Source organism: Macrotis lagotis, chromosome X, assembly GCF_037893015.1.
Source record: "Macrotis lagotis isolate mMagLag1 chromosome X, bilby.v1.9.chrom.fasta, whole genome shotgun sequence".
NCBI classification, from domain to species: domain Eukaryota; kingdom Metazoa; phylum Chordata; class Mammalia; order Peramelemorphia; family Peramelidae; genus Macrotis; species Macrotis lagotis.
Genome location: NC_133666.1, coordinates 445,494,476 through 445,519,078, shown reverse-complemented (window position 1 = coordinate 445,519,078; position 24,603 = coordinate 445,494,476).

Sequence of the window (24,603 nt, the reverse complement as noted above, 5' to 3'; positions counted from 1 at the left end):
GTGGTGAGGGGGTGGGAGGATTGTTACTGTGTTTGTTGTGGGAAGAGTCCCTTTCTTTCATAGGAATAGTAGGGGTGCTTAACTGGAAACACAAGGGACTGTGTTGAAAATAAGGTGTCTGTAATCCTGGTCTTTCAGGCAGTGGAGCTGATGTAATTGATTACAAAGCCAAAAGATTTCATGTCTTTTCATGGTTAGTCTGGATCTCATCCCACCTCTCCTGTGCTGGCTCTCTGCTCTCTTTCCCTGGCTGATTCATGTTCCCTTGAAATAGACCTTGTTCATAGATGTTTTCTTTTGTTCTTCTCTGGATTTTGTGTATTTGAATTCTGTTAAGAGGCTCCTTTCATATTAGTCCTGAGGGAAAGCCAAGAGACCTCAGCAGGGTATCTGATTTCTTTACACCATCTTGGTAGGAAGTCACATGTCTGAAGTACTTTTCTAATGTTACCACTTTGAGTCCCTATCCTGGAATGTTCTTCCCCATATCAATTAATCAAGCAAACCAGTTACATATTCAATACCATCTGCTTTTCACTGACACCAAATCCTCATATATTTTATAATAAATATATTTAACATTTACAAAAGATTTTCCCCTGAATATATGTATCCAGACCCAAAATATACATTCTTCTGAACTATGACACATTCTTTTATTTAACACCTCATTCATTGAGGAGAGCATGCTTAATCCTTAAATAAAAAAAAATATAAGTATTTCTACTAGTGAATTCGTTTTCATTGCAAGATAGCCAATGGGAAAATCTTTTCTTGTGTCACTTATTATATTGACAATCAGAAATATATTATTGCTACTCTTTAAGAAGCAGGTCATTCCTTATGACTGCCTTTTTCTTGGACTTGGTTTCTAGATCTCTGATGACTTGTTTGTCCTTTCAATACCTCTCAGTGTCCTATAATAAAGAAAGGAACATGTAAAGAGGAGAATGATGAAAGGTCTTCCTCAGAGGCCATGTGCTCATTGTTCAACTTAATGGGAATTATTGAGAATACAGGCATCGTAACACTGGCTTTCCGAGTTCAGGCACTTATTCTTTCATATAGTGTTCAGCAGGGGAGAGAGACATTGATTTCCTCTGTTGGAGACTTTTTTATGTTTACTTATTTACAACTTAACAGCTAACTAAAAGACTTTTTTTACTGAGCAGTAGGTAGAGAAGAAACCATCACAGAATTCCTGAACATTCACTGAATCAGCAGCAGGGTCCCTAACACAAACACCAACATTCACTTTTGACTAGTTCCTCCATAAGAAATGTATCAGTATATTTATATATTATTCTTAGAATAATAATATTCTTTCAAATTTTATTAAATTATGTTTAAAACAAGATTCCATTGCTTATATATAATAAAAATTCATCTAATACAAGTCATGGAGATTCATTTTGACTTTCTTTGACTCTTCCCAATTTTGGTGGAATAATGGAGACCATTATTTTTTCTGTTGATTCTACCTCTTTACTTGTTGAGTTTTTTAGTTTCAATATGAAGTTTTTAAAACTCAGAAAAAATTGATAACCCTCTGTCAAGTACTTATTAATTTTCATGACTCTTGTTGAACTTAAGAAATAAGACAGCATAGAAACTAGGAAATAAGGAAATACATGTTATAGAAACATATTTGAAAAACATTTCAGATTGAATTCATGATGTAATAGGGATTACAATATTGATAATAAACTGATGATAAAATGATAAAATATAGCAAATTTGTGTTCTATTTTTTATGAAATTTCACAAATTAATTGGCTAGACAAAACTGTCAGCTTTTACTATAAAAGTATTTTCAAGGAGAAAATAATGATTTTCTATGAATATTTAACATTAAAATGAAACGTCAAATTACACCATTTTTAACCTTGCAAGTTCTACATGATTTTACTCTCTGTGAAGATGTGCCATAACTGTTTGTTCCATGTGAGGGCACATTCTGTCAATCTTATTTATTTATGCAAATGACCAGTGGAGAGCACTACTTAACTGCCAAGAATAGCGCGAACATGTACTTGGAATTTTTCCAAAAATAATTCTCCTTAGGGTCATCAGAAAATTTTCCAACCTTCTGTTTCTCCTAAATGATAATAAAAAATTCACTGCATATTATTCTAGAATACATTGACTTCAAGTTGGCAGATAAACATGACCAGAGTTTTGAAATGACACATATAGTTGAACTATTTCCCCCCAAATTAAATTTAATTTAGGTACCAAGATGAAGTGGATAACCTGATGTGCCAAATCTAATTTATCAAGGACCAATATTATGATTTAAGGAATATATCATCAGGAGTAGAAGCTGAAGATGCTCTAGGCATCTCTTACTTTTAACAATTGATGTGTCCCTCAAAAATGTCTTTAAAAATGTATAAATTGAATTGTATTTTAAATGCAGTGAGGAACTTACTATTTAAAGACATAGTGAAATAATCCTTTAGCAAAATAGGTACTCTCAGTATATCTTTTTAAAGTTTTTATTTATTTATTTATTTATTGGTCACTGATTTGCATATACTAATTATAATCTTTGATTAGAAAAAGACTGTTGTTCTGTGAGGTAGACAGGAGATTGTGTTTCTACATATATGCTTTCATTAATTAATTATGAAAATGTTTTAAGATAAAGTGTACTGGATTTAGAATCATAGAAGCCTAAGCTGCAAAACTGAATGAGGTTTTATATATCATCAAATCTAAATTTTCTCCTTTAGAGAAAAAGGAAAATAAATTCCAAAGAGTTTAAAGGACTTGCTGAATATTATAGAATTAGCAAGCAACTCAGTGAAAAAAGCTCTAGACCTGGTGCCAGAAAGATTTGAGTTTAACTATGAACAGACATGTGACCCTGAATGAAAAATATAAAATTTGACTATCTTAGTTTCTTCTGTAAATGAAAACTGGGGAGGGAGTGTAATAATAGCATTCAGCTTCTAGGGTTGTTAAGAGTACAAAAATTCAATATCATTTCTAAAGTACTTTGTAAAACTTAAAAAACTAGGAATTATAATGCCAATACTGATGCTGATGCTGATAGTATAGCAAAGGTAGAATATAATCCAAAACATGGAATGATGTTGTAAGTACTGGATTAGGAGTCAAAAGACCTTCACTTCCATCATATTTTTGCAATTTATGACATGTTATGATGGATGTGATGTTCAGCTTTTATCATTGAAGAGGACCATGTCCACCTATACTTAATGACAAGATTTGCACAATTATGCTTTCATAGTGAGAGAGTGTTGTGCAAAGACATCCTTTTCCCTTGCCTTTAACCAGAACCATTTTGTCCCATGACTTGTTTTGGTAGGAAACAGGGCTTTTGGTGATGGTCTGGATGCTGCAAGACTGATTATTTTCCCCTTCCATATCAGTGAGGCACCTCAGTGCTACAGTAACACTGGGCCAGAGGTCAATATGTGATATTAGATGTCTAAGTAGTAGCTCAGAGTCATTACTAGGCATCGTCATGTTTCAGCACTTCACTGTCAACAACATAATTGTGCTAATAACCCATCAGAATGGACTTTAACAGGAGGATAAGATCAGCTTGCCACTCATAGATCTATGTTGCTTTTCTCTGCTAGTACACTCCCCTAGAGCTTAAACTCATTGAACCCCACTAGAACAGATATGCAGTCCTGTCCTTTAAAAAGAAAAGTTATTCATTCAAGGATCTGAACCCAACTCCTTTTTACTCTGGATTCAAAGATCTGAACCCCACTCCCTTTCAATCAACTAAAGGCACTGAATGTTACCCATGCTTTAGAAAAATCACTCATCTATCTATCAAAACTAATTGACCCATGTTCAATTTTTGTTTACTTGGACCCCTTCTCCACTTTGACCTTCTAAGTTCGCTTGTTCACTTAAGCAAATCACTTTTCTTCTCAATATTTTTAATTCTTCATTTGTAAAATAAAGGAGGGAAACATTAGAGTAGATGACATTTAAGACTCTTTCTATCTCTCACATATTATGAATATTTAATATAGGCAATACTATAGTATTCCTCTAGGGAAAATATGATATGCTGAAGAATTAGTGATTTGATTATAAAGGCTTTAATGGAAATTTAATGGGAAAGAGACCTGCAAACTTGAAACTGTAGAAAGTAATTATGAAGTAAGATTTTTAGTGGATAGATGCCCCATTGATTCTTCATGGAAAACATTAGGAGAGAGTTTGGGGAAATATATATATATATATATATATATATATATATATATATATATCTTCTCTCATATTTCTGTGCATGAAACAGGTATTGGATTGTATATCATATAGCACATTACTTAGAGTCAGGAAGGAAGAAAGGCCAGAATTCAAATCTTGCCTAAGATCCTTGATGACTGTGTAACTATGGGTAGGTTTTCTATTCTCTATGAGTCTAAATTTCTAAATTTCTAAAACATAAAAATAATAGTACCTTCCTTCCAGTATGCTTGTACGGATAAATAAAATCCTTATAATTCTTCTCCTCCTCCTCTTCTTCATAATCATCTCAATGTACAACTGTCATAATTATCTCTAATATTTGATGATACGGTGCTCATACACCATAAAGAATGACCAAAGAAAGGTAAATATTATTTTGAGTCAACAGAAAAGGAATGCAAAAATATTTTATGAAGATCAAGAAAGTAGAGATTCTATATATCTGCAGATAAAATCATCAACTTGAGAAAAGAAATGTTGTGAGCTTTGGGTTGAGCATAAACCAAAGAAAAATAGAAATGTTGTTATTCTGTATATATCAGAGTAATCTGTTAATGCATTTAATATTTCTTGAGAGATAATTATGTTCAAGTCATTTTGCTAGAGGCATAAGACATATAAGGCATCTTGCAAAATTTGATAGTGTAGAAGGAGAAATAAGTAGTAAACCAAGTATAAAAATATGTGAAATACAAATGATCAATAAGAGAGGTACAAGTAAAATATTATTGAAAATCAGAGTAAGGTTAGAATATTTCTGATTCAAGGGAATAACTTATGGAAAAGAGGGTCTTGATAAGAATTTGGATTTCATAGGATGTTAGGATTTCTTCTAGTCAAATTTTGGAAAAGGTCATAAGAGGTAGAGAAAATTATGTAAAACAGACAAACTTAAAAATCAAACTAAAACAACAAAAAAATATTGCTACTAGGATATGACAAGTAGCCCAGATTGAATGGAGTATAGCTATAACCTGCAAAAATGTGGGAAGCACAAATACATGAGCTAGGTTGTCAATAGTTAACTGGGGATCATAGTAGCTGTAATTGGATATCATAAAAACTGAAAGTTCTGAGTATTCATGTAGTTCTAATATAGACGTGAGTGTTGGCCAGCCCCATTCCAAATTTACTAATCGGCTAACCAGACTAAGTTGAGTACCTAGTTAGATTTAAGAGAGACTTAATCTTTGTCTTTAGTATCTAAATTATTATGTAGATGAGATTTTTGTTTATTTTGTATAGTCTCAGAGAGTGAAACTAGAATACTTGGAGAGGAGAATTTTTGAAATCTCTAAACTCAACAGGATTTTCTCAAAAGAAAATGAGGTTTCTCATATAATAATGATTTCCATCTTACAAACAGAGACTGGATGACTATTTGTTAGAGTTGTTGAGTAGTGAATCTAATATTAGGAGCAATGTTGTATAAGATCATGTTCAATTACATCTGCAATTTTGTGATTCTATAATTTTAGCAGGGTGTTTTATGGAATTAAAAAATGTGATCATTATATAAATCCTTTAGATAAAAATACAAATTCTTCAGTATTTTGTCTATTCCACAAGACCTAAGAGATTTCTGGTTTTTAACTCTCAATATAATTAACTTTGAATATAAACTATATGCTTTCAATTAGCAGAAAATCATATGAGTCTTCAAATCAAAATTGTCAGAGTATAATAGTTAATGACCCAATGCTTCATTAAAAGAAAAAAAAATGGATTCCGTACTATCATTTGAGTGAAGACTTGAGTTCAAGTTCTAACATAGGGCATGCACTGACACACTACTCAGGGCAGGCCACTTAACCTCACAAGGCCCTAGATGGTTGTCTAAAACTGTCATTTACTAAGATGTTATTGAATTGTATTGGTAGAAGAATCTATCTTACCAGGAGATGATTCTCAATACAAAGAAAAGCAATAGTGGATAGCAAAAAGGGTTTTGTTTATCAGCAACAGTATCATTCAGGGGAACATTTACATGCATGTATAAAGAATTAATTAGATTCCATGTCAGGTGTTAAATTATAAGTAAATGCTCATATGTTTAGAACTATTATAACACTTGGGGAAAAGCAACAGTATAATAGTGTTGATTTACATATATATATATAATTACATATCATTGTATATCATTAATATTTAAGAATATGCATATTACTAGGACTTATAATCATAAGGATGATATTGAAAGTGAAATAAGAAACTCACTAATTATGCTCATTTATGAATTAGTGATTTGAGAATCAATCCTTTTTTTTTAACCGTAATTGTAAAGTCTATTGGGTCTTCATTGATGGAAAAAGTAGGACAATAAAAAAATTCCTCTGAATAGCAAATGACGACAAATGCATTTATACATATACACAGTTTGTGTTTCAGTTCTCAGAAAACTGTATACATACAAAGACAAAAATAATCAGAAATATTAGCCATATATAATGAGGCAGATACATTTCAAAAAGTGGAATTTAGAGTGAAAAATTAAGTTATCTGCTTGGTGGGCTAGTCTGAAGAAACACTGTTGTAGTGTATGAAGCTTTTGAAACAAAAGGGAAAAGTTTCAACCGATAGGAATATTTTACCATAGTAGATTAAGTGAGTCTAGGAAAGTCATCAGCATATCATGGAAATCTAGGGCAAGTACAATGATTCATAAAAACAGTATTTGAAATTATTTTTGAATTGAATTGAACTGAGAAAAATCAAAGACTCTCTTGGGAGAAAGACTGGTTGAAAAAGATGAGGCATAATTAGGGGAAATAAAAGAAGATAGAGAGACTTCAAGCTTTAAGTTAAGAGATTGTTGTTAAGAAACTTAAGGAATAGAAAACAAGAAAAAAGAAAAAAGAAACTTAAGGAATATATATATATATGTATATGTATATACATACATATATATATGTACATATATATATGTGTATATATATATATATATATATATATATATATATATATATATATATATATATGGAATTTAGAGCATAGAAGTTTTACTGAAAAAGACCAAAAGTTGTCACAAGAAAAATATCAAAGTTACTGTATTAATATATTCAGCACAGGATCCTGGTTGATCTATTATTTTCTGACAGTTTTGAAATGTATCATCAATATCTGTGATGACTTTTAAATAACTCCTTTTGCATGAGTTATATAAGTATTAATTAATGAATTGCTGAATTCAAAGATTCACTTCCCAAGTAAATTTCTTCCTTTTCATTCCTGGAACCCAATTGACTTTCTGATCATGCTTTATGCATAATTCCATGGGCAAAAATTTTTCTAAATCTTAATTTTAAATGGAATATATTAGGCATCAAGGAGATAACAAGTGTTGAATCTGCAATCAGAAAAGAATGAGTTCAAATATCTGGTCTCAGATACTAATTGTGTTAGATGAGCAAATCACTCAATCATTGTCTAACTCAGTTTCCTCATGTAGAAAATGAAAACAATAACACCTATATCCAATGATTGATTTGAAGATTAAATATCATAATATTATATAATAATGTGGAAATTTTGAAATTCTATATAAACATTATCAATTACTATTATCATCATGATCATTTTAATAATCTATAATTTTACTTTCTCCCAAATGAGATCACATTAATGACCTTATCAACCACTCCTATATCATGAATAAATCCAGTGAACTTTTATTAGTCCTCTAAGAAGGCTCCTGTAGTTCTAAATCTATGGGCATTGTGATCATCATAATTTTGCTCTTTCTGCAACATTTGAAATGATTGAACATACCCTTCTGAGTACTGTGTTCTTCATCATGATCTGTTTCTTCTAGATATTAAACTTCACTTTTCATACTCCTTTCTTGGCTATAGAATCTCCCTCTCTCTCTTCCTTTTCCTCTCTCCTACTCTGCCCCAATTTGTGTCTGCCTAAAATGTCCTTTTGCTGTCCACACTTCTCTTCTCCCTCTATACTTTCTCTAGGGATTACGTTTGTTCACTGCCACAGTTCCAGCAATGATGAAATCTTTCCTTCCAATCAATCAAAAAAAAAAACCCAGTAAACATGATCTGTGTACCAACTATTATCTAAAAACTGACATGCAAAGGAAAGAGTCCCTCTCCTCAAGAGATGGCATATAGAACAGAAACAATTTGGACACATTTAAGTACATATATATATTATATATATTATATATATTATATATATATATATATATATATATATATATATACATATTTATACACACCCACATATGGTTATATCAAAGTAAATTTTAGACTTGGTCTGTTGTTGTTGTCACCATCAAGAGGAGGCATCAGAAAAGCCTTAGATTCTCTCCTGAACTACAGATTCTTCTAAAGCATCTTTACTTGAATGACTTACTGATAACTCAGTTTAAGCATGTTCAAACTTGAGTTCATTATCTTTCTTTAGAATCCTATTCCTTGGGGCAACTAGGTGGCCTAGTGGATAAAGCACTGGCCCTGGAGTCAGGAGTACCTGGGTTCAAATCTGGTCTCAGACACTTAATAACTATCTAGCTGTGTGGTCTTGGGCAAGCCACTTAACCCCAATTGTCTTGCAAAAACCTAAAAAAAAATCCTATTCCTTATTTCTTTCTTCACTGCTCTTGTCAACAGTACTTCCCCTTACCCAGACTTCCAATTGAAAGAGTTTGGTTTTATCACTTTCTTTTCCCTCTTCTTCACATTCTATATCTAATCAGATGCCAAGTTAGTTTTTTACATATCTCAGTAATATCTCCAATAGTCCCTTTTGTCTCAGTTCCTGCTATGATTACTTAGGGCCTTGATCTCCAGTAGACCATTTTCCCTGTTTTTTTTATCTCACCTTTCTTACCTAATTCACCCTGCCTACTTTTATAAAACCAATCTTAAACACAGATTTAGTTAAATTTATAATATCATTTGAATCGCTTTCTAATATCTGTCACATACAATTTAGCCTCTATCAGCTATATAACTATATAAATGCATACACATATAATTTTATATAAATGAAATATAGCTATACTATAAAACGTGTAGTTACTTAATGTATATCTTTTTGTGTTATTGGTGCTGTTCATCCTTCCTTTTTGAAAAGAACCAATAACAGCATGGAGTCATATCTTGACATACAAATAAACTAAATTTGAGTCAGAATGATACAGTCATTAGTTTCATCCTCTCTTCCAGAGTCATTGAAGTCCAGTGGCAGGAAAAAGTCAAGATAACTGGCAATGACCCAGGAAATCATCGATGACCTTCTCTTTAAAACCTTCTCATTTTATGTATCTAATGTATCATTCAAGTCTATTGCTGCCTTCCATGTATTAAATAAGACAGTTAAAATGCTCCTCCTCCAAAACTCACATACTTGTTGTATTTACTGATACTGTTATTCATAAATCTAAAATGTTTTCTTTTCATGTTTACATGTTGCAAAAACTTAATTCTTAAAAAGTAAGATCATATACCTCTATGACAAGGGAGTATTTGTCCAGTTGCTTGATGCATCTTGTACTTAGTACACTACTTTGATCTAGTTTCTCTTATTTCTATATCAGGCATTATTATTATTTTGTCTTTTAGATTTTTGTGTATGTGCCATAACCTCCTTAAGTTCCAAGTGGATATAAAGGAGCTGAAAACTTATTTCAGTAGTGACTTTTCCTCAATGTCTATACTCAATATAAATTTTATCTATGCTGAATTAAAATGGGATTTTCATTCATTTATATTATTGTAATATTCTAATTTTCACTTTAACATTCAAATTAATATTTTTATTTTAATATCTAATGTCTACCTTTTTCTATAGTGCAGTTTTCTTCTTTTCCCCCTTTAGTTTTGGTGAGGAAAAGGTGAGATTATATGATTTGCTCACGATCAGGACAGATAACACAATTAGGTGTCTAAGGATGGATTTGAACTCTGATCCTTGTGACTCCAGGGTTGGTGCTCTATCTACTGTGCCATGTAGCTGCCCACTTTTATAGTTCTTGAAAGCATATTTCTTTTTAACCAAGGTCAGGCTATTAAAATAATGTAAGCCATTCCTTCTAAGTTCCTGGAAACCACTTTTTGGTTATTTTTTGGTATTAACATAAATGCTAATGAGATCTTTAGGCATTCAAATGAATCACAGCAACATTTGAATTCCATCTCTGATATTCATGGAAAGTGGTCATCCTGATTTTGTCTTGATAACCTTTTTGTCAGTGATATCAAAAAACTAAAAACTATTTTATTTAAATGATAATTTTTTATTTTTATCAAGATTGAATTCATAGATCTAAGAGGTATTTTTACAAAAGTATCTAATGAAAGTCATGAAAGAGAGAACTTCTTATTCCAGCCTTTCTTTGATGTTTAATTTCAATATTTACTTTCATTAGATAAATAAATGGGCTGTTCAGGAGGAACTTGGCATGAGGGCTTGCAGAGTTCTTTTCTGGGTTGTTCATTCACCTTTGATATTCACATGCCACCCAATTCTCACCTTTGCCTACAAAAAACTATAGCAAGCATCCCCATTAATCTTTTTCAGTAGATGGAATAAACCAGGTTGAGGGTAAAAGACAGACCTCAATCTTTTTGGTGAAATAGGTGAGATGTCTGCCTCAAGAATGTGAAGACTTTCCTCAGTGGAATTGGAAGATGAGAAAAAATTTGTTCCAATGGCCATGAAGAAATTGGTGTGAAATGTTTAGAGCTTGGTCAGACATCAAATACATCAAATACACCAAGGTCATCCATGATTTCCTGGGTCATTGCCAGTTGTCTTGATTCTTTCCTGCCACTGGACTTCAATGACTCTGGAAGAAAGAGTGAAACTAATGGCTTTGAGTCACTCTGACTCAAATTTATTTCAGTTGCATGTCAACATGGCAGTTCCATGCTGTTATTGGTTCTCTTCAAAAAGGAAGGATGAACAAAACTCATAAGACAAATATATATATATATATATATATATATATATATATATTAAGTAATTGCACTTTTTATAGTATACCTATGTTTCATATATATTTAAAATTATGTGTATATACATTTATATAGCTATATGTACATATATATGTAAACACACACAGACATACTCACTCACAAACACACACACACACACACACACACACACACACACACACACACATATATATATATATATTTGTATAATATGTCTAGACATCCATTTACCTATCAAATTGTCACTTGGGGATTATAGCCTATTGCAGTAGTGGGGAGAAATTGTCAGACTCTATGTTCAGGAAATGTGAGTTCAAAACTCACTACAGATACAGGTTTAATGTATGATTCAATTCAAATCACTTAAACTTCTAAAGCTCTAAAGAAACCCTATGATAATAAGTAGCAAAGAACATGGAAACCTGCACAGATTGTTAGGATCTCTTTTCTAGACTGTTTCCTGTAACCAATGAAATTATAGATTTAATTTTTATTCTAGAATTTCTTCCATTTAAGTACATGCCTCTCCAATTTCCATTGGGAACTTGGGAACAGTAATGTCCTCTACTTCATTCACTCACTTGTAGTCATACCCTTCATTATATCTCAGTGGTTCTGGATTCCTGTATATAATAATCCAAATCAAGATCCACAGTCCACTCAGCCTTTTCACTGCTACCTCTGGAATATCTATTCATAGTCAAAAAACATTCATGAATTCTAAATCTTTTCTTCTCTAACTTTTTCAATCTTCTAACTATTAATGAAACCTGACTTTCATGCCAGAGACCCTCTAGACAAAGGCCCCCTTGTCATCCTTCCAGTAGTCTCTGATTTACCTTCATTGATTCTCCTTGTATTACCAGTCAAAGCAAGCAAGTTGGAATACTCCTTGCTCCCTATTGCCACTTCTAGTTTACCTCCTTGTTTCTATTACCATGGAATCTCTCTTCCTTTGAGATTAGTGCTATTCATCAGTACCACCCAATTGAAATTTTTGGATCTATTGCCCAAGTTCTCCATGAATTTTCCTTCATGAATTTAGCCCATAGCTCACAATTTTACTCTCCTTCCTAGTTTATTCCCTGCCCTTTCCACTAAATTTCTCAACTAATTCAAGTCCTAGGAGGTTCTTAGCTGTCGCACTTCAGCCACATAGAGATATGATCATACCCTTGATTTTACCATTCCCCACAAAGGTACTGCCTCCATGAAAGAATTAGGATATTTCCTTACATGACAAATATCTATTAGTTTTTCCACCTTCTCCCTCTCCCCTTACATAAACCCATTTTTTATCTACACCATAACCTCTAATCCTTACATTTCTTAATTCTTTCACAGGTCATTTTCCCTTTACTAGACAAAACAGATCTTTTAAGTTATTTCATACCTCAAAACTTTTGTGGTTACTTTTCCCCCTTAGTAGCCAAAATACTTGCCTCATTCATAGAAAAGATTTGAAATCATTTTGTCTCTACTTTCTCTCTTCTAATTATCTAATCTCATTATAGCATGCCTTCTAACTTAATCATTTCCACCAAAACTACTCTCTCCAAAGTTACCATTGAAATTTTAGTTGTCAATTCCAGTGAGCTTTTTTTAATCTTCATTCTCCTTGTCCTTTCTCCATCTTTGACACTGTTAAGCACCTTCTCTTCCTTGATATATCACTACTGTCTAGGCTTTCGGGATATCTCTCTTTTCTGGCTATTCTTTTTATTTATCTGGTGATTCCTTCTCAGTATTATTTGTTATATCTTCATCCAAAATATGCCCTCTAATAAGCGGTATCACTTAGGGCTCTGTCCTGAGTCCTCTTCTCTTCTCCCTCTGTATTATTTCAGTTGGTGATCTTCTCAACTCCTTCAGATTTATTTAATATTTTTATTCTGTTGAGTCTCATGTCTAACTATCTGGCCCCAACCTTTTTGTTGACCTGTGATTTCAAATATCTAATTAGCTTTCAGAAGCCACAAATTGTATATATAGTAGTTATCTTAAACTCATCTTTTTTAACCCAATAACATTCCCCCTAAATGATCTATGACTCCTAGTTTTCCTAGTATTATAACCTCCCAAAACTTCAGTTTCACAACCTAAAAGAAATTCTCAACTCCTCATTATCTTTCACTCTCCTCACCCCATCCCCACCCCCATATAGAATCTGTTGCCAAGGTATGTTAATTTAACCTTTGCAATATCCTTCATGGGTTCCCTTCTCTCTTTTGACCTTTCCACTATTCTAGCATATGTCCTCATAATCTTAAGACTGGGTTATTGCTATAGCCAGTTTGTGGATTTGCCTTCCTCCAATCTCTTCCTACTTTCATCTATCCTCACTCAGTCACTAAAGCAATTTTTTTTCTAAAGCATAGGTCCGACCCTGTCACCCTCCTACTCCCTAAATTCCAGTGGCTGTCTATCTCTTTTAAGGTCAAACTCTGCTGTAATTGGCATTCAAAGACCTTCTACTTCTTTTTCTAATCTTTTTATACTTTCTTCCCTATCATGTACTCTTTGATCTAATGACACTGGCTTCCTAGTTGGTCCACAAACTCTGGGTAGTTTTTCTGTTTCGTATTCCTGGAATGACTTTCCTCTCCCCATTTATCTTTTGATTTTCTTGGTTTCCTTTAAGTTCCAATCAAAATTCCATCTTTTATAGAAAATCTTTTCCAACCTCTCTTAAGTTTAGTGCTTTGACTCTTTAATTTTGGTAAATTTTATATCTCTACCAGTTTGACGCGCGCGCGCGTGTGTGTGTGTGTGTGTGTGTGTGTGTGTGTGTGTGTGTGTGTGTGTATCTCTCTGTGTGTATGTATGTATGTATAAACTGGAATCTTAAAGCTCTTTTCATCTGATTTTCTCTAATTATTAAAGAGCATTTTCCCCTGTGATTATTGATCATTTGGATTTTTCCTTTGAAAATTGCATGTTAATGTATATTTATTTGGAAATTTATTGGGGAACAGGACTTAGTCCTTATCATTTTGAATTAGTTCCTTGTAAATCTTTGAAATGAGACCTGTATCATAAAAAACTATTTTTAGCGAATATTTTCCCAGTTACCTGATTCCTTTCTATTTTTAGTGATTAGTTTTTTTGTGCAAATGATTTTTAAATTTTATGTAATTAAAGTCGATTTAATTTTGTGTGAATCTTTCTATCACTTCTTTACTAATAAAATTGCAAATTCATAAATTGGAAAGCTTATTTATTTTTTGTACCTCTAATTTGTTTATGGGGATGCTAGATAGAGCACTGGTCTTGGAGTCAGGAGGACCAGGGTTCAAATCTAGCCTCAAATCCTTAGCTCTGTAATCTTGGGCAAGTCACTTAACCCTGATTGCCTCAGACCCAGGGCCATCTCCAGTCATCCTAATTCCTATCTGTCTTAAAATTAAGATCACCCTATTTTTTTAGGTTTTTTTTGCAAGGCAAACGGGGTTAAGTGGCTTGCCCAAGGACTCACAGCTAGGTAATTATTAGGTGTCTGAGATTGGATTTGAATCCAGGTACTCCTGACTCCAGGGCTGGTGCTTTATCCACTATGCTACCTAGCTGCCCCACCACCCTATGTCTTTAAGGAGAAGAAAAATGATAAGGAATTGATAACTGGGCTCCTAACCATACAGTAATAATTTGGGAATAATGAAAAGCCAATTTATTTTGAACTGAAGTCCAATGGTTGGTAGATTAAGCTTGTACAAAAGCTCTTAGAAAAAAAGTTTGAGAATTTCATTTTGTTTCAATTGTGACAGCTTTCATACATGCAAAGTCAAAAAAACACTGAAATCATGTTCCAAAGGTTTAGGGCAATGTGTTTCACTTAAAGAATTTTGTTTTAGGTTATGGCTATCTATACCCAGAGCTCTCTCAAACATAAAAGAATCCCTATAATAATAACAAAAACTCAATATTTTGGTAATTAGTAGCCATGTAGAATGCAAAACCTGAGGGAGATGTCAGAATGTGCACTTAAAATACTTTACTTTCTCATTTTAAATTGGATTTGTTGAATTATATATAGAATTTAGGTACATTTTTGCTGTCTTCCAGCTTTCATTGTGGGGGCTGAGCCCACCTCGGTAGAGATGGGAATTTGAAGTGCCACACTATGAATGACTGACTTTAAGCATAAGTAATTCTTCTGTCAAAACTCTGACAAGTCATTTGTTGGAAAACCTATTCTACTGATTGCAATCTACACTTAACAGATGTGCCATCCAGGGATATGTCAGCTCTATACCAGAATACCAATTAATGCCAGCCTCAAGGAAGAAAACAATAGTTTTCAATAGCCTTATTTAAAAGGGTTCTATAAAGTGTTAATACTTCAGTGGAAACATAACATTTTTCATATTTAATTATTTCAAAGAGAAACAGTTTTCATCAGCTTTATTAAATATATATGACGTCCTAATTTCTTCTCCCCAAATACTTCATCCATGTCACTTTTTATTTCTTCCTTTTTTCTTTGACTTGTACCAATACACAAATAAAAGAAGATATTTTTCCAGAAGTAATATATATATGTTTTTAAAGTTTTCTATTAAAAACTAGGTTTGTGTTTATCCACTCCAAAACCAAATCAACTTATGAAAGAATTTGTGCTTTGAGGTTGTATTTTACCCAGGGCCTGTGCTTTTTACCCTTTGCAACAATGAAGTGATTGATACTTTAAAAGAAATAGTAAAGAATGATGCAAGTGCCTATTGCACTCTTTGTATTGAGCATCAAAAAATAATGGATGATTCTAGGAAGAATGCAAAAAAAATCATTCCCAAATATTCATGAACAGAGCTTGTGTTGCTGTTGTCATCAGATAAAACCAATTACAAAATGAAGCTACCATAAATGCCATTTTACAAGTATTAGTTTATCAGAAAATTACAAAGACAATTATGCAGCATATTTTATTTCTATAATTTTCTATATATATTCTATATTTTCTCTTTGATATTCAGAACTAGTGTCCTGAAAGAACCTCTTCTAAGAAAAATGTTAAATGTCACAAAAAAAGAAAAATCAGGTGATATGAATTCCAATAGCATCTATATTCATAACATAATGGTGTTCTCTTATAATCATATGCCATGTGTTTTTGGTGATTGCACAAATGATACCAAAAATGTATTATATCTTGTGTCAAGGAAAAAGGTCAAATAACCTATATCATTCATAGTTCACTGATTAATTTGTTTGCTAAATCATATTCACATCCCTTATCTTTGCCTTTATGAGTTGTTCATTACCAGCTTTTTTCTTTTGACCCGAATCAAATGATTTGGTTTAAATGCTAGGATTTTATTTTTAGTCTAATTAATTTGAAATATTAAAATGAAAAATTTAAGAATTTAAAATAAAAGTACTTTTTGAAGACTAGAAAGTATCTTAGAGATTAGGCAGGAAAAAATCCTTTTCTGCCTTCCTTTTATTGTCTTCCTTTCTCGCTCTAATTATGTTGTCTTTACCTCTACACCTACATATATATATCATCTATATTCATTCATCTCTATTCATTTATAATTATATTAATCTATCTCTAATCATCTATTTTTGTCCAAATCATTTAGTCATCTAAATCTCTCTCTTTTTATCTATTACAAGAATTGCAGCTTTGGTATTTTGTGGATAGAGAGGTGGATATGGCATCAGGAAGAACAAATCCAAATCTGGTCTAAAGCACTTATTAGATATGTGATTTTTGGCAAATCATTTAACCAAGAAGTTTTCTTAGACTATAGCACCTATCAGCATTGGTAGAAGGCATTTTTATCTTGGGACTTGCCAACACTAATTAAATTATATTTCCAGCTCCACATCTCCAAAAAAAAGGGAGAAACAAGGAAGGCAAAAGAGGAGGAATATCTATGAAGTAATGTTTTTTTAATGTTACATCTATAATGTTGCCTGGTTTGAAAGACACATCATTGTACTACACCTTTGGCATTGGTTCGTCATGGACATCTTTTTTAAGGCTACTACACTCTATTAATAAACTTGTAGACCCTCAGTTGTATGACAGATGTTTAAGGCAGAGAATCTGTTTTTGTTTCCCAGGACCTAAACCTGGCAACCATGTAATAAATGTTTCCTTTGTTCTTTTGAGTTTAGCAATACAATCACACATATTTTGCTGGTGAAAGTTGCCAGCTTTTTCCTGCAGGAGAGTACTTTGTCAAATATTAGATTCACTAGTTTCTCATCAATAAAAAAAAAAAAACAACCTTTCCACAGGTACCAGAGGGAACCTGTGCATTAATAAGCATAGTATTTCTCAGATGAGGTTATTTTGTTTCCCTCTTGATTGATTCTTTGAGATTGGGGAAAACAAGCTTGCAGTTACTCTGATGGATACCAATATAATGCCATTTTAGTCTCCTCATCTATATTATCTTCATATCAACACAGATGAAGTGGGGGAGGATAAAAGAGGGGGTAGCGAGGGATTTGAGCTACTTAATCTCTAAGATGCTTTTTAAACCTTCAAAATGTATTTTTATTTTAATTTTTAAAAATTTTAATTTTAAATAATTCAAACTACTAGGACTACCAGTAAAATTCCTGCATTGGTACCAAATCCTCTGATTTGGGTCAAGAAAAAATTTAATAATGAACAGTTCATAATGGGAAATATTAGGGATGTGAATATGATTTAGCAAACACATTAATAGTATGCCATGAATAATATAGGTTATTTGACTTTTTTCCTTGATACAAGATATAATATGTATTTTTGGCATCAATTGTGGAATTACTGAAAACATATGGTATAGGATTACAAGGAAATACTATTTTGCTGTAAGAAATGAAGGAAAAAAAACATTTTCAATGGGACCTGTGAAGAAATGCATGGGAATGAAATAAGTAGAATGAGAAAAACTGCTTCTATAACATTTATGTCATAAAAATGAACAATTCTGAAAGCTCTAAGAACTCTAATTATAGAAATAATAAAAAACTATTTCACTTTATTGTTAAAAATATTTCTTGCCTGATAATAAGGAGATAATGGAGTAATGTGGAAAATATTTGGACATAATATTTTGTTTGACTTTGCTTCAACAGAAGCCTTCCCTCCCTTCTTTCCTTCATTTTCCCCAGTTTTCCCTCCTTCCCTCCCTCCCTCCCTTCCTTCCTTCCTTCCTTCCTTCCTTCCTTCCTTCCTTCCTTCCTTCCTTCCTTCCTTCCTTCCTACCTACCTTCCTTCCTTCCTTCCTTCCTTCCTTCCTTCCTTTCTGGTTTCCTCCTGGCTTTTTTCCCACATGGAGGGGAAGGAGGAGAGATTAGAAATATTTGCTTGATAATTATTTTTTTTAAAAATTAAAGCATATTTTAGAAGTTCAGAAGTTTTCTTCTTAGTCATTTCTGTGATACTGAAAGGTTTTCTGTAGACACACTTTAGAGTGTAACTTTGTAATTCAGACTTTTATTCCAAACTAATATCAATATCTAAATTAACTATGAATGACTTTGTTAGAAAGATGATATTTGCATTCAGAGAAAGAACTGATAATTAGAAGCATGCATAGTAAAATTATATATATATATATATATATATGTATGTTTGTGTCTAATGGTAGCTATCTCTAGGGTAAAGATTGGAGGGGAGTAAAAAGAAGGAAAAAAAGAAATTTACATGATAATTTTGTTTTATATTTGAAAGGAATAGCAGGATATGTACAGTAGATTTGCAGTTCCATATGCAATCATCTTTTTATAGTACCATGTAATAGAAATTCAAGTTTTAGCTCATAAATTTAAAATTAAAAACCATACAATAGCAAAATACAATATATGATCAATATGTCCATGCCCTAGGAGAATGTAAGTTTATGGATATGAGGCATTGATTTCCAAATGTACAGCTTTATATTTAGTAGGCACTTAATAGACACTTATTTAAGTGAAACTAAATTAGTAAAATAACTGCATATCGAAGAAGAAAGAAGAAGAAGAAGGAGGAGGAGGAGGAGGAGGAGGAGAGGAGGAGGAGGAGGAAGGAAGGAAGAAGGAGGAAGAAGAAGAAGGAGAAGAAGAAGAGAAAGAGACACAGAGGTACAGTGAGATAGGCACAACTCTCCTGAATTCTGAAAGTATACTGTGTTGAATTCCTGATATTTGCTGACAAGAGGGTTTGCTTTATAATTAATATATTTCTCCATAATTTAGCCATCTTCAATTGTCACTTTCAATTTGTGATTATTAAAGAGAACCTGTAGCACCAAAATTAGCATAGAGTACATTATACTCATTGAATCAGTTGAAAGTGACTCAAAGGAGACATTCATTCTTGTAGCTCAAAAATACTATGAACAGTTATCCTTTAGGGGAAAAAGTGGCTATATCATCTCACAAATATCTTTGTCACAGATTAATCATTGTAAGTATGTCTGCTCAGGCCAAAGAGCAATATTTCACCTTCAATTAAAAAACATTTAATAAGTATTTATTATATTCAAGGATGTGTGCTGTTTGGGGGTTATACAGATGATATAAGAAGTAGCCTTTTTATGAAAGTCCTGTGACTTTAAAATCTAATGACCAGGTAAATGGGGTGAATGGTTGACAATTGCACAGTGCTATAGAAAATTGTAGTGGTGGTAGAAGATTAAATGGTAACATTTATGAAAGAACAACATTCTTTCCTGGTATGGAGATTTCCTAGAAATGAACATAGGCGGGGCAGCTAGGTGGCACAGTGGATCAAGCACCAGCCCTGGAGTCAGGAGTACCTGGGTTCAAATCCAGTCTCAAACACTTAATAATTACCTAGCTGTGTGGGCTTGGGCAAGCCACTTAAACCCATTTGCCTTGCAAAAACCTAAAAAAAGAAGAAATGAGCATAGGCAATTAGATGATATTTTTTATGTCAAAAGACATGCACTAATGGATTTATATTTGCTTAATTATCTTGTTTTCTTTCTTCTATATGTAAATTAAAAGTTGTAAAGAAGAATGACTAAAATCTATTACCTTCAAAGAAGGATTCTATGTAAGGAGTCCTCTGATTCTTATAAAATCACCCACAGCAAATAGGCCCAGTGTGTTGATTCAGATCAATGCTGATGGCTAAAAGTTGTTGATGTTCATCATTCATTTTAAGATATTTCACTGTGTGCGAATTAGATTCTTGGAGGTGAAATTGCACAGTTATCAATTGCACTCTCTCTTTCAGAATTATTGAAGTCCATTGGCAAGACAAAAGTCAAGGTAACTGGCATGGAAAACAGTGGATGACCTTGATATCTTCCATTTATTATGCTGTGGAGTACTTAGAACTTGACTGAGAGTATAAACAAAGTGTACAAGCTTGGCATCTGCTGATAACTGTAGCCAATTTGAGTAGTTTTATCAGATGTGGCAGTCATAAATTCATCTAACAAGGAACAGCATCTCCACATCTGAGGAAGCACCTAGGTCTGGAAAGAAGAATTACTGTAATTTTGACCTTCGTCTCTATAACTAAGACGATGGTGTTAGTTGCGTCAAATAATTATTTGTAACCAGTAGTGTGGAGAAATTCATGCTCATTGGATATTCTTTCAAAAGCTACAAAAAGTTATCCATGGGTAAAGTTTAGAATATGCAACATCTGCCCTCAAGTAGGAAAATAGGATGTGAAAATATATTCTATCTAGTACCCAGTAATTTCTTGTTTTAATAAATAATTTATTAAATAAATGCTTATTTATTATTAAAGAACTCTGATCAAATGAAAACAGCTAATAACAGGTGTTATGTTCATGATAGAGTTATAGCATATAATCCAGGTTTACACTGTTCTTGCAATTTGAGAGTCATCCCAGAAATCTATCAATTGGCAGTTCAGTTTGAAATTCTAGCTTTGTTAGGGCTTGTAGAAATATTTTGAAAATTAAAACAATTAAACTCAGATCCCTAATTTCTAATAAAAACAGAAAATCATCCATAACTTCAATTTTCTTGAATATCTTTTCTCCTTAGTTTGAAATCATATCTTCTAATCCATCATCAATCTGCCTATTATGTATCAGGAACTTTTTACTTGCTATGGAATTAAATACATAGGTGATGGCCCCTGTCCACCAGGAGCTTTTAGTCTCCTAAGGAATTGAAAGGATATTGATATGATTTTCTTAGTTTCTTATTTTCGAAAATGCAACCAAAACCTGAACCTATTTCTATGGTATAGATAATAAAATTAAATTCTCCTTATTAATGAAAGTGCAATATGTTTTCTACTTCATAAAAAAAAGTAAAAATGAATAAAGAGGATGAAGATACAAAACAAGCAAACAAAAAAGAGCAAGGCAAATATGGCAGTGTCCACCCAGGTAGTTTCACAAGAAGATGCACAGAACTTGGGAAGAAAATCAAAGTTAAAGAATTTTCACAAAATAGACCTTTATCCTAAGGCTGTTTGCTGTCCTATTCAGAATCTTTTGTAATTCTTTGAAGAAAAGAAAGTAACCCTAATCATTCCTTCTAGTTTTGATAAAAGTTTTTAACTCATATTACATTTAAGATTTGCAAAGAATTATATATAATTATCTGAAACTTATAATGCCCCGTTACATAAATCTGTATATCTCCATTTTTCACATTTTTCAATCATTTCAATTGTTCCTGGCTTCTTGAGACTTCATTTTGGGTTTTCTTGGCAAAAATACTAGAATGATTTGCCGCTTCCTTATCCAGCTCATTTGTCTCAGTAAACTGAGACAAGCAAGGTTACCTGACTTTCCCTGGCATCATATAATTTCCAAGAGTTGAGACCAGATTTGAACTCAGGAAATTTAGTTTTCCTGACTCCAGGCTCATTATTCTAAATTCTCTGTCTAATTGTTGCCCTCTTTGCAAATTAAATACAAAACAAAACAGAGACAAAAAACTGAGACTGAAAGATATTAAATTACTTGCTTGAGTTCTTCACTAAGTTTGGGGAATGATTTGAATTTGCCTCATTTTGCATCTAAATTCAGTGCCTTGTCTGTCTCACTGAGCCAATTTCAAGTGAAGTTATGAAGCATTCATTAAGTAATTTATTAATTATTTGATACTCACTAAGTACAGTACTCAATGCTAACAATAAAAATGCAAGCAAAGTGACAGCCCCTCCCTAAAAGGAGTTTCCAATCTGATGGCTGGAAGAGAACACGCAAAAAGGAGCTGAAATGAGTCATTAGCAAAGCTGATACCATTATGAAGTTCTCCAAACCTCATCTAAGAGATATCTTTTTTACTTTTCCAGCTTTACCATCTCCTACAATAATACATTTCATTCTTGTATCTTTAATTAAAGGTATACTCATCAGATGGACACAATCACAAAAAAAAAAAAACCTCATACTTCTCACTTTGGACTGGTAAGACATTCTGCATGGATAATGTATATTTCTTATCTATATTTCTTTTTGTTATTTATTTGAGAAGTCAGCATATTCAGAACAAAGGAAAAGCCTTGATTTCATTTGTTTATACCAACATTTTAATGAATAGCTCCTTAGTTTCATATGTCTTCATATATTTTTTATTAACTCTAGCCAGAAATTAATCTAGAATATCTTTCTTAAATTTTTTAGCTAAATAATCTCACCAAGATTCAACTAAGTGGGAAGAGATGTAGATCTCTCATAAAATTACATTTGATCATTTTGTTGCCAAGGTAGCATCCTCCATTTCAAAGTCTCACATGAAAGCATTAAGCTTTTCAGTGAGTTTCTTAGAAGACTAATGAAGCAAGCATTGAAGAAAACTAGTTTTAGCTGGAAGCAAACAACTTTCTCCAAAAAACTTGGCAGTTACGAATTGCTTTATTTTAATTTTTTGGTTTACATAGTGGTTTATATGTGGTAATTTAAATATCATTCATTTTTATTAGATAATAATATGGAGAATTATTCATATAATTAATTAGGGAGTTGTTAGTGATCTTTGAAAAAAAGCAACTGGATAACCTCAATAGAATGATGTAGTAAATCAGATCTCAGGATATCTTACATACTCCCATGGCAAAATGACAACTAACTCTAGATTCCTTATCAGCCAGAGAGATTTTGCAATGCCTTCCCTCAAAATTTCAAGATCAGAAAAATTGATTCAACATAAAAAACAGTAAAGTGTTTTTGGTATTTCTTCTTGAACTACATTAAGTACCGTGAATCTCCTCATCTTGCTTTAAAGGTTTTTTTTTGTTTGTTTTTGTCATGTTATTTTAGTTCAACTATTTTTAATCATTATTTTTTTCCTAGATTCCTCACTGGCTTTTCTTTCTCTTCTGATTCCCTAAATTTGGCTACTTTCTGATTTTTTTTCCTTATCTCTCTACATTCTGTCTGAGGTATCTCTTTCACTTCAGTCTTTACCTTTTCTGTGAATGATATTCAAATTGTCAAATAGTGTTCACTATTTCTCCCAGGTTTCAGGTTCTAATTTTCACTGCATCCAAACACCAAAACAAACCAAAAAAAAAAAAAAAAAGGAAAAAATCAAATGCATTTTCTGTCTTCTATCTGAATAATAGGCTATAAATTTGTAAATTCATGAATAGAGAGATTTCTTAAAAATTAGGTATGTAAATTAAACTCTTAGAAAGGTGTATAGAGTACAAAGAAACTATAAATGGTTTTTTGAAAGTCATTTAGCCAGCACAGGTTAAAACAAGACTTGAACCCAAGTCTTTCTTACTCTGAGGCCAGATTTCTATAAATTGTAACATAGTTGTCCCTTTTTGGACAACAATTCACCCAAAACCTAAAAAAGGAAAAGTTTTGTTCTTCCTTTATTCACATGTGGTTGGAGTGTTTGCCTTTCTCATTTTTGTCTCTTAGAATTCCTAGTTTCCTTAAAAAAATCATTTCAAGCATGTATTTTACAACTGAAGTCTTTTAATTACTACAGGGACTGGTGTTCTTTTCAAAGCTACCCTGTATTTATTTCCTATACATTATCTAATTATATATTTGTGGGTGTTGTCTCCACTATGGAAGTATAATCCCCTTGAGGGAATGGTCAATTTCACTTTTATCATTGTATTTTCTGGTTTTAATATAGTGCCTGATACTTTATAAGAGCTTAATATACAGTTTTGGATTGATATTTTCATGTTAAACATCCTGAGATTATTCAGTTGTTTCTCACAGGACATGATTTCCATTTTATCACTTTTGTTTCCTTCTTTTGGATTTATTATGATTTAACAATTTCCCTTTCTACATTTACCTAAGTACAATCTCGCCTCATTAGCTCTATTCTTTTTGCCTACTTAACCTTAAATTCATTGCTCAATCATTCCTTCTTTTTTTTTTTTTTGCAAGGCAAATAGGGTTAAGTGGCTTGCCCAAGGCCACATGGCTAGGTAATTATTAAGTGTCTGAGACCGAATTTGAACCCAGGTACTCCTTACTCCAGGGCCAGTGCTTTA